This window comes from Fukomys damarensis, unplaced genomic scaffold, assembly GCF_012274545.1.
Source record: "Fukomys damarensis isolate Sample0158 unplaced genomic scaffold, DMR_v1.0_HiC HiC_scaffold_16, whole genome shotgun sequence".
Classification (NCBI taxonomy): domain Eukaryota; kingdom Metazoa; phylum Chordata; class Mammalia; order Rodentia; family Bathyergidae; genus Fukomys; species Fukomys damarensis.
The window spans coordinates 100,604,155-100,624,170 of NW_022900928.1; the positions used below are offsets into that span (position 1 = coordinate 100,604,155).

The following is a 20,016-nucleotide window of genomic DNA, read 5'->3' on the forward strand; positions in this document are numbered from 1 at the left end:
CATTCATAGGAAAATGGATACATATTGAAGATATACTCCTAAGTGAAATAAATAAGTCACACATGTGTAAATACCAAATAGTTTCCCTGGTGTGAATATTCTGCAACAATGCATAAGATTCTAATAAGATTACTGACATTTAGAAATTTGAAGAAAGGAGCTAAAGGTGTAGGGAAGGTGTGATGCGTAGGGGAAGAACAAAAAGGGAAAAGAAAAAAATGTGAGAGAATGAAAAGATGAAAATAAAGTGTTTGTAGATGGGGAGGGGAGGAGGGGGTGAAGGGAGGGCAGAGGTAAGGGGAAAAAATGAGAATCAAGACTTGCCATGTAGAGGTACATGATCCCAACAATGAATGTAACTGTACTGTATCCCTAAAATGTACCAATAAACTCAATAAAATTAAAAAAAAAAACTTGATTCATATGTACCTTTGTAATTTCACAATTAAAAAAAAAATTATAGCAAGACCTGAAATTTGAATCTGCTGCAGGCCTTCAGATTCCCAGTAAAGTGTACCATTAAATTACTTATTACCAATGCTAGTCTTATAAAAGTGGATAATATTTTACTTCAAGTTATGTGTAACTCACTTCTGTGGCTTCCTATCAGTGTGCTTCTCTGTTCTTGTAAATAATATTAAATAATCTCATGCTGTTTTCTACTTGGAACTGTAAAATTAGTCAATCCAGGGAGTAAAACCCATTCACTTCTTTAGCAACTTCTCTACTAGCCACTTGCCACAGTACGTGTAATTGCCTGTTACTCTTCCTCCCTGTCTTAGTTACTTTCCTTATTGGGACACAACAACCGACACCCACAATTCAAAGGCGGAGAGGTTTATATTGGCTCACAGTTTGTAGAGGTTTCCATGCATAGTCCTCTGGCTTCAAAGCAGGAGAGCATGGCAGAGGGTCAGAGCAGAAAAGCTGCTCACCTCAGGGCATCCGGGAAGCATAGAGTGAAGGGAGGAGGTGGGAGGGAGATAACCCTTCCGGGACACACCACAGTGACCAGCCTCTTCTGACTGGGACCCACCTCCTACAGCAAGTCAGTTAGGAGCCCTGTAATCTGATCACCTTCCAAAAGCTCCACCTATGAGTACATGAGACTCTTGGCCGATATCTAGATATCAATCATAACACTTCCCTAAAAGACAAGGGGCTCTAGCCCATCAAGTATCCTGGTGTGTGATAACCAGTCAATAAAGTTTTATTGAATGAATGAATGAACAAATGAAGTCATAGAAAAGTCTTATATATTGAAGGATATAGCCATGCCTAAAACAGGCCCTCAGAAAATCTAGAGTTCACATCTCATAAAAGAACAAAACACACTCACAAATATTGCCATTGCCATACCAGGTAAGCTGTGATAACTATAAATGAAAGAAAAAGTTTTAAAGGAATTGCATGATGGAAAAACTTTTAAGGAACTACTTGGAAGAATGCAAGATGCTGCTGCAGGCAACAGAATGAGATTCCTTTCAAGGAGGGAAAAGCCCATGGGGGCAAAGGAAAACTGAAAAAATACAAAGTTTCTCAGGAGGCAAGTTGACTAGAGAGATGATTTGGAACTGGGAAATCAAATAAGGATTGGTGCAAAAGAGACATCCTTCACCCACCTCCCAACCTTAGTAACAAAGCCCTGAAATCAGCTAAACCCTTTGCTGTTTCACAAAGGGACTACTCATCCTTTCTTGATGTTAGACGTAACTACCGAGTTGTGTCTGGCCAGTGGGATGTTATCTGGATGCCATGTGAGATTTCCTTCTCTTCTTCCATTATACGTCTAGCACTTCTTTGCACAGACTGTATTTGCAGCAGCCAGGCTGGGCCACAAAAGTGAAGCACAGAATTTGAGGATAGTATGCTCTAGAAACAGCCTTGGCCTTAACAGAGTCACATACCAGCCCTGGACTGCTACCTCTTGTCTTGCATTACTGGAGGAAGAAATGATTTCTATATTGTTCAAGACACTGTTGTATTGGGTTTTAATATTATGTGAAACCAAATCTAGCCCCAACTGATACATTTTTACAATATGTAAGTACAACACACACAACAAAAAAGAAGTAAAAACTTATATAACTCTTATTCCTTAAATTGTGCAGTCATCCTCCCCACATCACTTTACTTTCCTCAACCCAAATGACACAGCTCTGCTCCATTTAAGTAATGTTTACCACAAACAGAGCCCCTGAGAAATCATCTTCAATAGCATCATCGAAAGCAATTTTCCAGCATCTGATTTTGGTGTAAATCATTAAGATTTTTGCTTTGGCATGCTGTAATTATGGCTAGGCAGGCTGCAGCATGGAATTAATCAAGACAGAGTAACCAGGTCAGCTTCAAAGGACTTATTGCTCCTAGTAGGAGAGGATGATGTCCAGGACTGGGGGATGACCCTGAATTTGACTGATCAGGCAAAGAGCTGCTCACATCTGAGCAGGTATACTGACAACTAAAGATTGTGAATCCAGCTCAAAGGGGATGGTTGTGCAGCCAGACAAAATCCTTATGTATATTTCCCAACAAAATCTGTGGCCTTCCAAGTAAGTGCTGGAAAAAAGGTTCTGTGGTAGATGATCCATGAAGTATGATAGAGAATATGAGTACACCGAATTCCACTTCATTCACAACACTGATTCATTCATTCATTTCTGCAAATGCACTGTTCAAGATGCTGGAGGTGATGAGCAGGGAAAGTGACTGAATCACGGGAGTAATAAATGCCTCTGCCAAGCCATTTTCTATCTTAAAGCCAGCAGACCATGGACTGTAACTGTGAGCCAAAATAAACTTCTTTAAGTTGTGAGTGTCAACTATTCAATTTCGGCAATGAAGAAAATGATTTAGACACAGAAAATGTGTGGTGTGTTCTAGGTAGTAGGGTCTGGTTTGGACAAATATCCTTTACCTACAGAAGGAGAGCTCAAGCTGGAAGGATTGGTGAGGTCTATATTGTAGAAGGATTCAAACACCAGGCAGAGAAGTTGTGCTTTGATTCAGTAAGAAGCCACTTAAGATGTCTGCATAGGCTGATTACTTGCCCTGAGAGTTGACTTTATGAAAACCAATCCAATAGCAATGTGCACGCTGTCTGCCAACAGAAAAGCTTGGGTCTAAATAGATGCTTTGGGAAAATTTTATGAGATACTAAATACAATTCTCTCTCACACCTTCAAACACACACACACACACACACACACACACACACACACACACACACAAAATTGACTTTTTACACCTAAAACTATTCCTAAACTCAAGCTTCCTTTGTCTTGGATTTTAATCATGACAAGCTCTGCTTCTGCATGGCTGCCTATGCAAAGCCTGATTCTATTTGAGAAATCATGTGCAAAACACTTAAGGGACCCTACTCCTTCTCCGGCAGCTGCCAAGCATCACCACAAAACAAACATGTGTGACTGTTGACAGAAAGCAATAGCCCTTCCTACAGCTGTTGAATAAATTGCCTATTAGCAGTCCCACACCATGCTTTATGTCAGATCATGTAGATTCAGCCCTTATGAATGACTGGGAAAATCTTATCATTAAATGAAGTTCTGTACCAAATCCCTAAGTGTTTTCTTGTTATATCCTAAAGCTGTTCCTCCTTCCAACTTATTTCTGAACTTTTGGAGAGCTGGGAGAATCAAAGATAAGCAAAAAGTTCATACTCGCTGTACACTGCTCCTCTGGGGAAGGCCCCTCGGGTCCTTGGGATCTATACTTTAGAACCACAATTTAAATGCAGATTTTTAACTCCCAAGTCAAATAGTCAAGAAGAAGCTTCTGGCTTGATTAAAGTACTGATGCATAAATTTTAGACTTAACATTTTTCTTCTATAGCATGAACTCAGCTAAGTGAGAAGGTAGTGAGGTTTTTTTAATGAACTTTCAAGTCATGCTTGAACTTTCAAAGTTTATTTTTGTACATCAATTGTCTAAGTCTTAAAGGAACAGAGTTCTGCCATTTTTTGTATTAATGATGTTCATTTTTATTTATTTAAATATAGTGATCTTTTAAAAGAATAAACAACAAAAAACAAACATTTTACATAATATTCTACATAAATGTACACAAATTCTACATAAATGTAAACATGCATGTCTACTTCATAATTATGCAAGATGAACTTTAGGCACAAGATTTTAAAAATTATTAAATGAGGCAATGAACTCAAGACAGAAATAATGGAAGCAAATAAAACTTACATTTCATAATGCTTCAGTTGGTCCTGTCTTCCAATCTACTAGTTAGGGCCTGAGTTTAGAAATCCTACACTCTGCCAAATGGGAATATCCACTTTGGCTGTACCTGATACATATGTATCCACATAACAGACAAATAATTCTCTTTCAAAATAATGTAATAAATACATCACACACACACACACACACACACACACACATTCTCTCTCCCTCCCTCTCTCTCTCCTAGTGAACCAGTCTCTGAAATAGGGGAAAAAGGCATTTCAAGTTTTCTTACCACTGAAACATGCTACACATTTTTAATAAAATATATTCTGCTACAAAAATAATTAGTGGCAATATTATACATCTCTCTTTTATTTATATTATGTTTCCCCAACACGTTTTACTAAGGCTTGCCATGGCTCCTCGGACATATCAGATTTAGTCTTTGCACTTCACCTAAATGACTCACAGTGCAGTAGATATTGTATATAAAGTAAAGACAATTTAACAGTTTAGTTAGAAATTTCAGTATGGATACATTTAGCTTTGTTCAAATGCCTGGGATATTTTCTCTATGTGTAACCCGACTTCCCTGCTTAGTTTTCTCTGCCTGCTCCTCCACAGGCTATCAGCACATGAATGTCTAGCCCTGTGATGACAGTCTCTGCTATTAAGGAGCTCATAGCAACTAGAGTACAATCAAGAAAAAGGTCAGTTTGTACTCACAGGGTAATCTACTTGGGTCAAAACAGCAAGAGTTCGTGAAGATGAAAACTACAGAACCCTGGACCTGGGGCTTCGAGTCAGGTGAAGGAAGCAAGGAGACACCGTGAAGGCACTGACACAGGGGAATAAACAGTCCAGTTTAGATGTCATGTATATACCTGTGAAGCCATTTGTCAGTTCTCGTTCTTGATTTCCAAAAAGAAGAAATTCCTTACTCTGCTGGGAGACAGAACCACAGAAGGTTTTGTGTAGAAAACAAAAAACAGAGCTGTGCAGGGGAGAGGGGATGAATCTCAGAAAACTTGATTCACCAAACCTAGTGCCACAGACAAGTATTTCCTATAGAAACAAACAACTTAACAGGCCAAAAACCACAGTTCCATCTACATCATGCTTGGGGATAAATGCGTGTTTTAGTTCAAGTTCCTGGAACCTGCTCCAATTTGCACAAGTTAAGAGCAGTGAAATAATTCCCACATCCAGAAATTCAAGGGAGGGAACATAGACTGGGGACAGAAGACTGGTCACAAACCAGCCACACACTGCCCTTTTCTATAAATGAGAGGATTGAGCTAGAGTTTCTTTGGAGTCCAATCCAGCTGACACTCAGAGACTCTGCTGAAGTTCATTTCTACCCACGTTTATCAGGCTGGGTCAGACAAACTTCATTACTACTTTATGTCAATAAAGTAAAGTGGTTGTAACATATTTCTATGATGCAGGGTGAGGTCTCCCTCTTCTTCCTTATCCCTCAAAGATTGTTTAATCGCACTGGTGCGGACCATTTGAGGTCTACTGACAAAAACTAATGGCTGCTGAGATTTAAAACCGAATTGCTGATCTGGTGAAGACATGGCTTTTGAGTAACCCAGCCCAAGGCACAACTGTCTGGTTTTCATTAAAAATGTTAACTAAATAGAATTGTAATTGTGTTAGCTCTTCTACAGATCTATTTAAACTTTGCAATAGGAGATCATTCAGAATTTACATGAGAAAATCACCCATCACCACTAGGTTAAAGACTTGAATATCAGAGAAGTTCCAAAGCCTCAAACTCCTTATCTGCAGTGATCCACGACATTTTCCTTGCAGCAACAGACTCCATGCAAAAGTAACCTGGTCTTGTGGCTTTGTGTTTATATACCAGGAAATTGATTTTGAAAGACTGGGTGCTAATCATCACTGTCAGTGCCAGACTTACTCAACTGCAGATCATTTCTGAGGGTATTCATGAGCTGGTTGCTTCCTGCGGCCAGCTGGTTCCATTGGCCATGGCAGACCTGTTATTGTAGGGCTTTGGGTACAATGGCTGTAGGGCAGAGGCCGGGCCATTGTCCTCACCTCCACTGCTATAACTGTCATCATTACTTCCCAAGGCGCTCTCTCAGTCTAAGGAGCTGCTCCCACTGCTGCTGCTCATCTTCTCAATAATGTCAACTTCAGCCCTCTGCTCTCTTTTGATGTCATCCATTTGAGGTTCAGACAAGGGGTTGTCCTTCAAGGGAGAAGTTTTAGGTCCAACTGGAGGCTTTGTTGGAGCCTGGAATGGCATAGGAGGTGGTGGTGGAGGTGGCTGTGACAGCTGTGGGGGCCAAGTGGGCTGCTGCTCCATTCAGGCCTGGATTTTACTGCTCCCCTCAGCTCTTATCTTCTTGGCCTGGATGCTGCTACTGATTTTCCCCAGTACACATTCACCAGTGTCATGATTAATAATAACCATAGTCTTTCTGATAAGGCTGTTTGCTCCCCTTGAACATAAACAGTGGTGGCATGGATCCAGGAATATGTGGCAGTATAATTGTAACATCTCCTTTGCCAACCTGAAGCTTCACGGGAAGTGTCTATAGATGCTGGCTTAAAATCATAGCAAATGGTGTGGAAGGAGACCCATGGTCACTTCTCAAAGGCAGATAGTATTCCTCACTGTCCAGCAGTGAGTTTCCCATCCAATTCATAGCCCAGAATCAGTGCTCTCCCCTCACGGCTCCAGCCCCAACTCCCACACCAGCATCCTGGAGGGAGTGCACCTTGATCCCTGCCAAGGCCCACCAAGGACTGGAAACAAGTCCAGTTCTGCCATTTTTAAGAAGAATATTTCACCACATCTGTTACTGTGTAGGCCCATAGACCACTCAGGCCAGTGTGAATGGAGAAGGCAGCTGGAGACAGGAAATGAAAAGTGTGACTTGTGGTCCAGCTGTGTAGTATACAGAAACTTGGGGTAGGAAGATATGCATTTGGAGCCTTGGTTTTGTGGTTTATAAAAGTGAGGATAATGCCATGATGAAATGGCTAGAACAAACAGCACTTGAAACACAGAAGTCACGTGACAAACACGAGCACCTCACCCCTGTGCTGAGCACATCCAAGTGTGCCATTAATTTTGTGAACTTGTATGAATGGCTCCAACAGTCTGGTCCTCCACCAGTTTCCTTACTTGTAAAAGTGAGAAAGGTTAAACTAAATGATCTAATTCAAGTACCTTCTAGTCCTGATAACCACTGTGAGTACAAACACCATAAATGGTAAGCAATAGGGACACAAGGCTGAGGGTGCAGGAAAACATTCAGATAACAAACAACCTGAGAAAAAAGAGAACTTAAGAAAAGAGAGGAAAGCAAGCAATATTGAGCTTTCCCTTCTTTTCTTCTCCTAGCTATACATAGGCCTCACTTCAAGGAAAAGAAAGACAAGATCAGGGCATGGAAATAAATGAAAAGGTCAAGGAGGAAATTAAAATACAAGATGCAATATGTACAACTTGAATGCTATATAAGATATACTATATTAAAGAGATGTAAAAAATTACTATATTTCAGCAGACCCTCTCAGTAATAACCTCCAAAGACCAACATCATCTCTTCTCACTTAAAGCCTGAAGTCCTCATAAAAATGAATACAATCACAGGATTTGAGTATCAATATATCTCTCTCTCTCTCTCATATATATATATCTAGAAGACAAAGAGGATGAATGTCATTTGTGTCCCCTCAGCTGCTGCCTGAAGTCTACTGGTGAAGAACTTAAAATATTTTAATGTCTATTCACCTTTGCAAGCAAGCAGGAAGTCTTTCTTCACTCGACACAGATTGTCCCTGAGAGTTTACCAAGAAGCAAGCAAGACGTAGCATTCTCCTAGAAGAATTCACCAAAGACATCCTTGGAAGTGAAAAGTCTTTGCAATTAGGTTCAAGATTCAAAATGACAGTAATATATTCCTAAAATTTTCTACCTCCCCAATTAGATTGTAGGATAAATACATTTTTCTGTTGTTGTTGTTTATGTGCATTTTGTATATGCCTTTTGTAAAATGATAAATTTCCAATAAAAGTGATATTTTGTGAAAAAAAGACATTTTAGGCATTCTATCACAGATACAGATTAGTTTAAAAGGAGCATATTAGTTATACTACATTTATTAGAACAGTTATACCAATGGCAATTAACTGAAGGCAGCAAGAGTTGCTTTTTACTTCTACCCCAATCAAGAAAAAGTTAGAAGCATTCTGTGTGCTTTGATATCTTAAAATTAAAAATTATATAAAAATAATCTCTTTTCTAAAAAAACTCTAAAATTGTATTTCTTGCAATATTATTGAAGCACTTCCTCCTAATCACTCTCTTTACTGCTAATATTTTTAGACCTACTTCAATAAGTGGCTTTGTCAATAGTATGTATAGCTTTAATTTTATGCATGTATTGCTTCTGTTTCTGCCTTTGGCATTTGTGAATTTTATTTGTTTGTGGTGAAACTCTAGTCACTGACCTGGAGCTAATTGTGCTCCTGGCCTCTCCCTGCCAACACAGGCTTTTCTCTGTCTCCTGCCTGCAAGACTGGAGCAAAAGCTTAAGAGCCTCCCTCAAGCCCAAGGAGAGACAGAATCAATACAGCTGGGCACTGGTTCTCTCAGAGTCTGCAAAGTCAAGACTTGTAGATCTTTATATACTATGAAGTCCTCTGCTGAAATTTGCATTGATGGTGCAGAAGTGATGACAGATAAAACTGCAGCTGCCTCAGAACCCAAAAAGGCACCAAATTCTGCTACTAGTCATCATATTACTCATTGCCACAGATTAACAAGATTTTTGGTTAGGGTCTTAGTCTTGATGTCAGCTTCATTTTAAAATGTCCTTAACAAATGAGTGCAAATGATTTTATTACATTTCAACCATTGGTAACGTGTCTATGCAGCATTCTACATGATAAATAGATACTCACATGAACACTTGGGCTACACAGAACAGTGCCATGCTGTCTCAAGGAAGAGCACTGCTGTGAATGAGTTGAAAGCTGACCTAGTCCTCTTTTCATGCAATACTATTTTGACTAGAAAAACTGACAATGAACTACAGTCATCTAGGCTTGGCAGGAATTTTTTTTCAAAAATAAGCAAAGGTATATTGTCATGCCAAGGAAAACAATTGACAGTGTTGACAGTGATAACATTTGAGTTTTCAGGCAAAAATCAGAATTTCAGAACATTCGTATCCACCACCTAAGGCATGACAGTTCCCAATTCTTAAAGACATTTCTGAGAAGATGAATAGAGAATTTAGTAGCTATTATTTTTAATGAAATGTATACATATTTAGACAATGTGCATAATCCAGTGACTCAATATTTTCCAAATTGCCCATAATGTTACAAAATCATACATCAGTAAAAGAGCCATTCAAAGTACAAGACAGGAGTCTGGGCCCCGATCCACCATGGGAAGGAGAACCATGCCTGCTCCCACCCCAGCTGCCATGGCTCCAGTGCCAGGAAAGTAGCCGTGCTGGCTCCCCTGAACACCCATAACTCCCCTTACACCCCCCCCATGCACTCTCAGACCTCCTGACTGTGCCGGTCTTTGGACCCACTCTGCAGGGGCGGAGGTGGTTATCAAGGGTATTTTTCTGAGTTCCCAACTTTGAACATCTTTAAAGAAAGGGCATGGGAAACCTGTAGTAGAACAGTGTGGAGTTCAACCATTCAGAAGGTTGGGGAACTCAATCTGGGCCTTGCAGCCCAAGGTCAGTCTGCATCTAGGGGTTCAGCCATCAGCTAACTGAGATCAAGGGTCTTGCATTCTAGCTCTGTCTGAGCCATTAAATGGTAAATACACGATATTGAAATTTTGTTCACTGCAGACATGTTCTGGACTGCTTCTTGATTTCAATTTAATTCAAATGATTTAAGGGTGATAGACTGTGACTACCACAGGTAGTCAGTGTTCAAGTTGTGCTTGATCTTAATGTGTTGTTGATTATATCAGTTGGGGTAAAGCATTGCAGTTGATTTGATGAGCTGTTTTCTCTGATGTTATGAAAATGAGAATGTCTGTAAGTCATTAGAGACACAGAAGCTAGGGTGCAACTATATCAGGAAGATTTGGGTGATAACCCAGAGATTAAACCAATGACAGTCTGACAACAAAAATAAAAATGAGAAAATACTTAAGCAAGACACAAGGACACACTTCCAGTTTGCCAATGGCAAACAGTAGGTCAAATGAGGATGAAAAGGCCGATAGTGAACCACCAGGACACCCTGAACTCAAAGCACAGGAAGTAACAAAACAGATCAATCAGGCTCTAGAAAAATTCAAAACAGAAATAATTTCCCAGATAACCATAGAGATAGTGAGCAAAATGGAAGTCATGATTCAAGAATCTAGAGCAGAAACTGACAAAAAAATAGATGAGCTCAGGACCATGATAGAAGCCATGAAGGCCCAGCATAAGAAAGAAATGGAAAAAATAAACGCCCAACATAGGAAAGAAATGGAATTCATAAAACAGATTCAAACAGGTATCCAGGAGATTGAACATTCCATTCAAAGTGTACATAACATAATAAAAGAATGAGAAGATAGACTCTCAGATATAGAAGATAAGATTGCAGTCAGTGACCATGAAAAGAGAGGTCTCTTAAAAACAGTAAGGGATCATGATAAATCAATCCAACAACTCCTAGATGATGCAAAGAAGTATAACATAAGACTGATAGGAATACATGAAGTAGCAGGAGAAAATGCAAATGACTTAAAAAAGCTGTTCACAGAATAAATGACAGAAAACTTCCAAAACAGAGGGGGAAAATGTGACGTACAGATAAGTGAGGCATATAGGACTACAACTAGCCACGATCAAAAAAAATCTACACTAGACATATAATAATCAAGATCCCAGAAACCCAACAGAAGAACAAAATACTACAAGCAATAAGAGAAAAGAAACAAATCACATGCAAAGGAAAGCCCATCAGAATCACAGCAGACTCTTCAACACAAACCCTTGGGGCAAGAAAAGCCTGGAATGAGATATTTCAAGTACTAAAAGAGAACAACCACCAACCTAGACTGATGTATCCTGCAAAATTCTCTTTCAAAATGGATGGGGAAATAAGACACTTCCATGACAAAGAACACCTGAGAAACTACAAGAATACCAAACCAGTACTACAAGTAATTCTAAACAAGATCCTAGAAAAAGACAATGAAGGCAACAACACCATGAGGCCCAACAGAGCAAATCAAATAGGCAAGGCAAGAAACTAAATGGAGAAGGTGAAAAAGTAAAAAGAGTCAACAAAAGGCCAATAACATGTCAATAATAAGTCAGTACATATCAGTTATAATCATCAATATGAATGGCCTCAACTCACCAATCAAGAGATATAGACAGGCAAAATGGAATAAGAAGCAAAATCCAACAATATGTTGTATACAAGAAACACACCTAGTGCAAAAAGAAGCCCATAGACTGAAAGTGAAAAGATAGAAAACAATTCTCCATGTGACAGGAGCCCAGAAAAAAGCAGGCATAGCAATCTTATTTGCAGACAAAGCAAATTTCAAACCAAAACTGATTTCAGTATTATTGATGTAGGACGGTACTGTATCATACCTTTGTGAATGTAAAATATCTTGTATCTGCTTTATGATACATAGTAGGGACCGTGCTTTATCAGAGATATATTTAATGATATTATTCTAGAATGTCCTTTTCCCAGATGATGATTAAGATGCTAATAAAAAAAATGGTGCCACGTACCAGAACAGCAACAGAACTTTGCTGTTTTCTGGATATTATTCTTTTCTTTGTTTGTTTTTTGTTGTTGTTGTTGTTGTTGTTGTTTTATTTTGTTTAATGGAATGTGTTGAATGTCTATAATTTTGTTCAGATGACTGCAGAACCTGGAAAAGCTGTTGCTGCTATCGATGCATAACATACTGCTATTATTAGTCTCTTTATATAAATATAAATATATATACATATATATGTAAATTTAATTTTGGGAAACTTTAACGGTGCTGTCAACTTTGGAAAAAGTTATCCCAATTTACTGTGTTGAGTTGGCATTGTACAGAAATTAACAGCCATATTGGTCTAGAAATGTTAATTTTTTTATTTTTTATTTTTATTTTTCCATTTGTACAGGGGTAACGCATTATACTAAATATATAAGGTCATATCTACTTGGGTTTGATTACAGAAACTAATAAAATATTCTCTAAATAATGAAAAAAGGAATAAGATAAGACTACAAGAGCAAGAAGCAATTTAAATATGTTAAGGGACCATTTTATTCTTCAGAATTAAGGATTATTTTAATCTTACATCATTGCCTTTTCTCTTTTACTTTCCGTTTTAGTTTTATTTTAGGATTCCCTATTTTTAATGTTCATGCAGAGATTTTTTTAACTGAAATACCGAATAGTTTCTCTCGTGTGAAAAACTATAATAGTATACAGGATCCTAATGAGATAATTAATAATGTGAAATAAGAAGTAAAGGGCTAAAGGTGTAGGGAAAGTAGGAAGGGTGGGGGAAAGGTAATAAGGGAGAGAAAAAAATATGAGAAACTGAAAAAATGGAAATAAAGTGTTTGTAAATGGGGAAGGGGGGGTGAAAGGAGGGCAGGGACAAGGGGAAAAAATGAGAATGGAGACCTGTTATGTAAAGGTACAGGATCCCAATGATGAATGTAACTGTATTGTATACCTAGATTGTACCAATAAACTCAATAAAAAGAAAAAAAAAGTCAGCTAATTAAAAACCTTTTAAAAGAGTACAAGACAGATCACTGGAGTAGGAAAAGATTAGTGACATGATTTCAGATGCCACATTGCAAGTTATCACTAAAGAACTACAATTTCTGAAGTTTTGGTGTAGTATCAAAAAAAGTCCACCACTTTTTATGAAAAAATATCTTTATATTCTTTTTTCCAACCATATAGCAGCATGAAACCAGATTTTCCTCACACATGTTAATCAAAGCAGGGCAAACATTCCTCATTTAATGACCAAGTTCCATTCTTGTGATCAGGTCATTCCACGAAGTGGTCACTAAAAGAAGGTTGTATATAGTACATATGTTACAATATTCAGAACAAAGAAATGGTCAAAGGAAACTTCAACTTGATGACTTTGCTTTTATTTACCTAACTTTTATATGCAGTACTGTAATTTATAACAAAATATAAAACTATAATACTATACTATACAGCAAAATTAGCAAAACTTATTGTATTATATTAATAAGGTATACTCTACCCCCCAAAAAAAGACATTCTGGATCTATAAAGAAGATGTACAGAACTGTACAAAAAAAAATTTAGTTATAAGTCTAAGTGGCCAGTATAAGTCTGAGCAGTGAGCCCCAGTTGTAAGCCTGAATAATAGTTAAACAGGTAAGTCACTGAACAAAGAATGTCTACATATCTCAACAGATTAAATGAAGTGGTAGACGTGAGGACCCAGATGGCTTCTTTTGAACTAGACATTCAACATGTTTGCAAACATGTTAAAGGATGCCATTCCTCTCATAATTTCTTGGAAAATGTGTTTCATTTAAAATTTTTATTTAACATGTATGAGAATATTATTTTAAATAAATTAGCAACAGAACACCTTTTGGAATTTCTGTTTTAATTTCTAATTCACCAAATATCAATAGGTATAAATCATATAAGCAAAGTCTCTTGAGATGCTCAATAATCCTTAAAAGTATAAAAGAAAGACCTTTACATGAGAACTAAGGACCCAGAGCCACAGCGAGCCTGAATTCCAAAAGCCATACATTCTCAAAGCTTAAGAATCCTTCCCATGTGCTGCCGCCTGTTTCCTTTTCAAACATACCAGTTCTCTGTTGGGCTGTGAACCCATCCTATAGTCCAAATTGCTTGACTAAACCCAGAGAACTCTTTTCTAGCTTTTCCAGTCTCTCTCATGAGAAGCTCAATTCAGTTTCACATGATATTAGATGGCACTGGTGAAGCAATTCCATCAGAAGGGCACAGTTATGCAAAATGAAGATTTTTGTGACTTACGCATTTTGATTTTAATTCCTTTTAGAGAGTTTGCCCTCTTGCCCTGTTTGTGAGAGCAAAATTAAAGTTGAGGATAATTTAAATATCCAATATTTTAAGTCCTTGTGCAAATTAAGTTATTAAAATTTGCACAGATAATTTTTACTCATTATTTTTTAATTTAAGATGTCATTAAGTTTATGAAACAAAGCCTGAACATAGTTGTCCACAAATTAGTAAGATACTTTTTAAAGGAAAATTTTTTAAAACACCATTTATGTTCTGTTTCATTTGCTAAATTGGGTTTTGTTTCCTTATTATAAGACTAATAAATGGCCAACTAAGAAACAAACACAAATCAGAAAATTATTTCTAAAATGTGCAGGAGTAATCTCACATTTATTCTCTGGTATGTTTCCTTTTAACATACTCCAAACAGACACATATATTATTTGTATAGGGGTTCATTCCATGCATCTCATTTTTACCTTCTTTTTTCACATAACAGGATAGAATAGCTATCAAGCTTACCCCATGACCAGAAAACTGCGACATGGCCCATCCACCTCCCCAATATAATCAATGCCACTATATACTCTAATAAATAGATTACAGCCACACTTGACTGCTTTCTGTTTGTTCAACTTTCTGATTTTTCTGCCTTGGGAACTTTGCACTATTTATTACTTCTTTCAGGAAGAACTTCCTCCAGATTTTTGCAAATCTGGTTCCTTCCTTCCCTACAGTGCCTGCTCAAACATCATTTTCTCAGAGATAACATCTCTGACCACCCAAACTTAACTAATGTTTCCCCAACCTCCACTTAAAACCCTATTGTATCACTTCTTTCTTTTTTCTTTCTTCCTTCCTTCCTTCCTTTCTTCCTTCGTTTTTTCTTTCTTTCCTTCTTCCTTCCTTTCTTTTACCCTTCTTTTCTTCCTGCCTTTGTTTTTTTTTTCTTTCTTATTTCTTCACTTATTTACTTAATCATGTCTACCTCCTACTAGGATGCCACCAGAACTAACAGAGAAAGAACACAAGCTCCATAAAGATGAAGGCCTTATTTGCTTCTGTGTCTTCAGAGCCTTTATCAAATGTGGCACACAGTAGGCCTTCAGCAAGTGTCTGCGGATGAACTAATTAACAACAGGATGGATAGATTCATCATTGCATGTCAATATATTTCTGCAAAACATCATTTTAATAATGACTCCCTCCCCATTGTATTCCATATATAAGTTTAACAAATAGTTTAAAGTATCACTTCAGAACAGTAGGCAAGATGGAAAGAAACTGAAATAAAAATCAATCTGTAAACCAAGCCAGGCATGGTGACACATACCTGAAATCCCAGCACACTGGGAGGTAGATGCAGAAAGATTCCTAGTTCATGCAATTTAGCAACTTCACCTGAATGACCAGAGATATTGCATAGTGTGAAGTCCTTAGGTTCATTCTCCAGTACCATGAAAAAAATTAAAATATACAAAATAGAAAAGGCACAAACATGCATAAAATGTTGCTATATCCACCATGATTCATCAAAATGATCTAGCCTATCAGTTGAGCTCTCTAATCTGTTTTCAACCAGACTACTTTTCTGACAAGCCGTTTAGAATCCCCAAGCCAATCAATCACTAGAACTCAGGATGAAAATAAAGTGGAGACTCAAGAGCTAATATTCTTGCCACAAGCCTGGCATCTCAGTCAGTGAATCTTCAGTCACTTCTCAGCCTGCCCTTTATCAGCACCTCTCCTGCACCTACCCTGCCAAGTCCATATTCTGTGGACACCAACATCGACAGCTACTCTGGAGCCTGGGAGCATCTGTAAGAGGAAGATCTTTCCTCTCAGGTGGTGAAAGCCATCAGAATATCCCAGATGGGTGCGTTCAAGTAACCCAGGGGCTTTGGAGGAATCAGTCCTGTGTAATGCCCTTTCTTTTGAGGGGCTGCTGCTGGCACCATCACAGGATTCCATACAGCTCCTTGCCCCACTTGGCCAAACAAAATTTTCAGAAAGGGACACTAGGCTAAGCAGGTTTTTCACACACATGACACATGCTCTGAGGTGGCTGTGAACACCACGGTTCTAAGAGTGCAACCTAGAGCAAGCCTGTCTATCCCTGATGGTGGTAATCACCTAAAGTGTGTTAGAAGCCTTCAGTCTGTAGCCAATGAGCAAGCCAGACACTACTGTGAGGCTCACGGTGTCCTGAATGCTTACTGGGTTGGTGAAGAGTCCATGTGCAAAGTCTGAGGAAACTCTCATTGATCCATTCCAAAAAGCTAACAGAAAAATATCCTAGGGGCTGGAGATGTAGCCCAGGATAGCACTTGCCTATCATGGAAGCACTATACAGACTTGGTTCTAGCACTGAAAAAAATTATAGAAGAGATCCTGATGTGCAACAAATCAGCAAACCAATCTATAAACACAGGAAAATGTGTAGATGTGTCTGCAGGCTGCAAGTCATGATCTTGGGAAGGGCTGTAAATCCTACCAGACTACTTCTGGTTCTTACCATCCAGCTTGGAGATGGCTCTCTCTGGCTATACCAAAACTATTAATATAAGTAATGTTTGTAAAATTCACACCTAATAAAATAAAATAGCTGCTCAACCTCCCCTGACCATGGCTTAACCAATCTTCCCCCAAGGGCACCATCAGTCATGCCTCTTAGAAAGTTCTCTGTGTCCATTTAACACTGTGAAATACTTTTGTTATTCCAATCAACCTTGCTTAAATCTGGCCAGGCCAGCACCAGAATTCAGCCTCCTACCTGCCACACCTTACTGTTTTCTTCCAAGCCCACATCCTTACCAGAAATGTGCTATATCATCAACCCATTCTGTTTGTTTGGTTTGAGTTCAAACCATCTTACCAAAAACAACTGAAAAGACCTCTAGATTTTATTAATTCCTTGAAACTTAAAATTTTCCTCCCATTCTTGCCACTAAACTAAAACATGAACACAACTTGGTTTTTCATTCATTCTTCACCTCTTTGATCTGCAATTAAACTGTCTTCCAATTCTGTTTTTCTAAGTTATATATGACTACTCACTGCCATCCTGAAAGTGAGTAAGAGATAAAGGGACTGAAAGAGCTGTTTTGGTAGCTCAGCCACTCTTCACCTGTAGGTCTACAAGCAGGCTGTGGAGATCCACAGCACTATTCACAATCACAACCCAGAAGGAAGTATCTCCTGGAGTCTTTACCCACATATTACAGTCCTGCTGCTTTTAATCTTTCTGGTTTTTAACCCACAGACTCTTCTAAACTTTTGGGAAATATGTAATGATATATAATTGTAATTCTATAGCTACAATGGATTTTGCTGATTAGAAGCATAGGCTTCTTGATACAGTACCTTAATCCTCTTTAAAAACAACTCCTAGGATACTCTGCATTTGTGAATTATACAAACTAAAGCAGGATTTAAGAAATATATGTGTGCTGTGCATAATTATTTAGAAGTGAAATGCACTGGAACAGTAATATGAATTTATCTCTGAAATAAATGGGGCATTAGTGGAATAAGTCTTGATTATTGGGTACTATTCTTGAATTTTATCATATGGTAACAACCCACACTAACCAATAATTGTCCCATTTTAGATCTGGAGACAGATGAAATAATAAACATATGGTTCCTTCCCTACTCTTCCCATGGAGCTTGGACTACTTGGTTTCATAAACCTTGGGTTCTTGCCTCCATGAAACTTTGTTTTTCCTTCAGATATTTATTTAAATTTATAATTATTTGTGCAACTACTTGTGTAATTACTTGCAAGGTGAGGGAGGATAGGACTATGTTTATTTTATCACGACCATACTCTTAGCACAGGATGGCCTATGATCCTAGTCTGTTGGCAACCAGAAAAGCCCCTCAGTCACAGACAACTGGAACAATTGGTGCCTCTATTCTGGCAGTTTTGAATGAAAGAACAAACACAAAAATTAGGACACTTCATTTCTTTCAAAGAATAGCACACAGCCCACCCCATAGTATTGGTGAGTGCACACAGATCTTGGGAAGCACTGATGCTGCAGTCCAGAGCAGCATGGCTGCAGGGAGACCATCCAGAACTCCATCCCAACCCCAGAGACTCAGGCAGCCCATCCAGCCAAAGGCCCACCCAGAAAAGAGCTGCACAAGCACACAAGCTTCAGCCAGAGGACCACCCCATAGCATCAGCTACAGCCAAGGGCCCACCTGCAAAAGAGATACACAGGCATACAAGCAATAGCCAGAGGCTTGCCTCATATCATTGATAAGTGGGTGGAGACCTTAGCCAGAAGCCTGCTCAGACTACAGGAACAGGGGAGCACAACCCCCAGACAAAGGTCTTCCCAGACAACAGGTACATAGAGGTCCCATCAAGAGGCACACCTAGATACTATCCCAAGTGTGCATGGGCCCCAGACAGAAGCCTTCCCAGACAATAGGTGAGCTCAGAGATTCAGAAGGCCACATTCTGAATCCAGGAATGGTTACACTGGTGAGCAGTAGAAAAAAGGCCCCTCTGTGCCTTGCTGAGAATTGAAGACCACTGGGTGAGCAAAAAGTTGCCTCAAAAAAGTCACAGCAGGCTGCATCTGTTGAAATGAGAAGACATGTAAACAAGTCCCAAAAACATAATACCACATCGCCTAAGGTAACCCCAAAGGAAAACAAGAAGGGACAATCTGATACTTAACCACCTGAACTCCAGGAACTGACAACAAAAGGGGATCTGGAAAAAATGAAATCAGAAATAATTTCTCAGATAACAGCAGAGATTGTGCCCATAGTGCAAAACATAATTAATAAATCTAGAGCAGACAGACAAAAAAAGAGAGGAGCTCAGGAACATGATGGAATTCCAACATAGGAAACAAATGGAATCCATAAAATAGATATAAACAGACTTTCAAGAGATTAAAAACTGCATTGAAAGTTTACACAGCACGCCAGTGAGAGGATAGAATTTCAGATATAAAAGATAGGATTGCAATTAGTGACCAGGAAATCAAAAATTTCTTTAAAATATTAAGGGACCAGGAGAAATCAATGTAGCAGCTGCTAGATGTTGCAAAGAATAACATAAGACTAATCAGAGTCAATGAAGAAACAAGAGAGAATGCAGATGACATTTTTAAAAAATGTTCACAGAAGTAATGGCAGAAAATTTCCCAAATAGGAAAAAAGAACTTGACATACAGATAAGTGAGGCATATAGGACTCCAACTAGCCATGATAAAAAAAAAAAGAGTCTACACATGGGCCAGGGATTTAGCTCAGTGGTTCTGCCACCTGCTTTGCAAGTTCAAGTTCCCAAGTTTGATATCTGGTACAAAAATTAATGTACATATGGGTATATAATAATTAATACTCCAGAAAGCCAACAGAAGAACAAAATTCTACAGAGAAAAGAAACAAATCACAAGCCAGGTGTGGTGGCTCATACCTGTAATCCTAGCACTTGGGAGGCTGAGGCAGGAGGATCACTGAGAGATTGAGACCAGCCTAGGCTACACAGTGAGTTCCAGAGCAATCTGAGCTACATAGTAAGACCCTGTCTCAAAAAAACAAAAAAGAAACAAACAAACAAATCGCATATAAAGGAAAGCCCAGCAAAATCACAGAAGACTTCTCAACACAAATCCTCAAGGCAAGAGGAGCTAGGAGAGATAGATAGATAGATAGATAGATAGGGATATAGAGATATAGATATATATCTATATATATTTTAAGCCCTAAGGGAAAACAGCCTCCAACCCATATTGATGTATCCTGCAAAAGTATCT

General features: G+C 38.5%; 1 pseudogene; it reads right to left on the bottom strand.

The window, feature by feature from the left end:
* Positions 1-6,098: 6,098 nt before the first annotated feature.
* On the bottom strand, positions 6,099-14,779 carry LOC104856724 (annotated as a pseudogene).
* Positions 14,780-20,016: the final 5,237 nt, after the last annotated feature.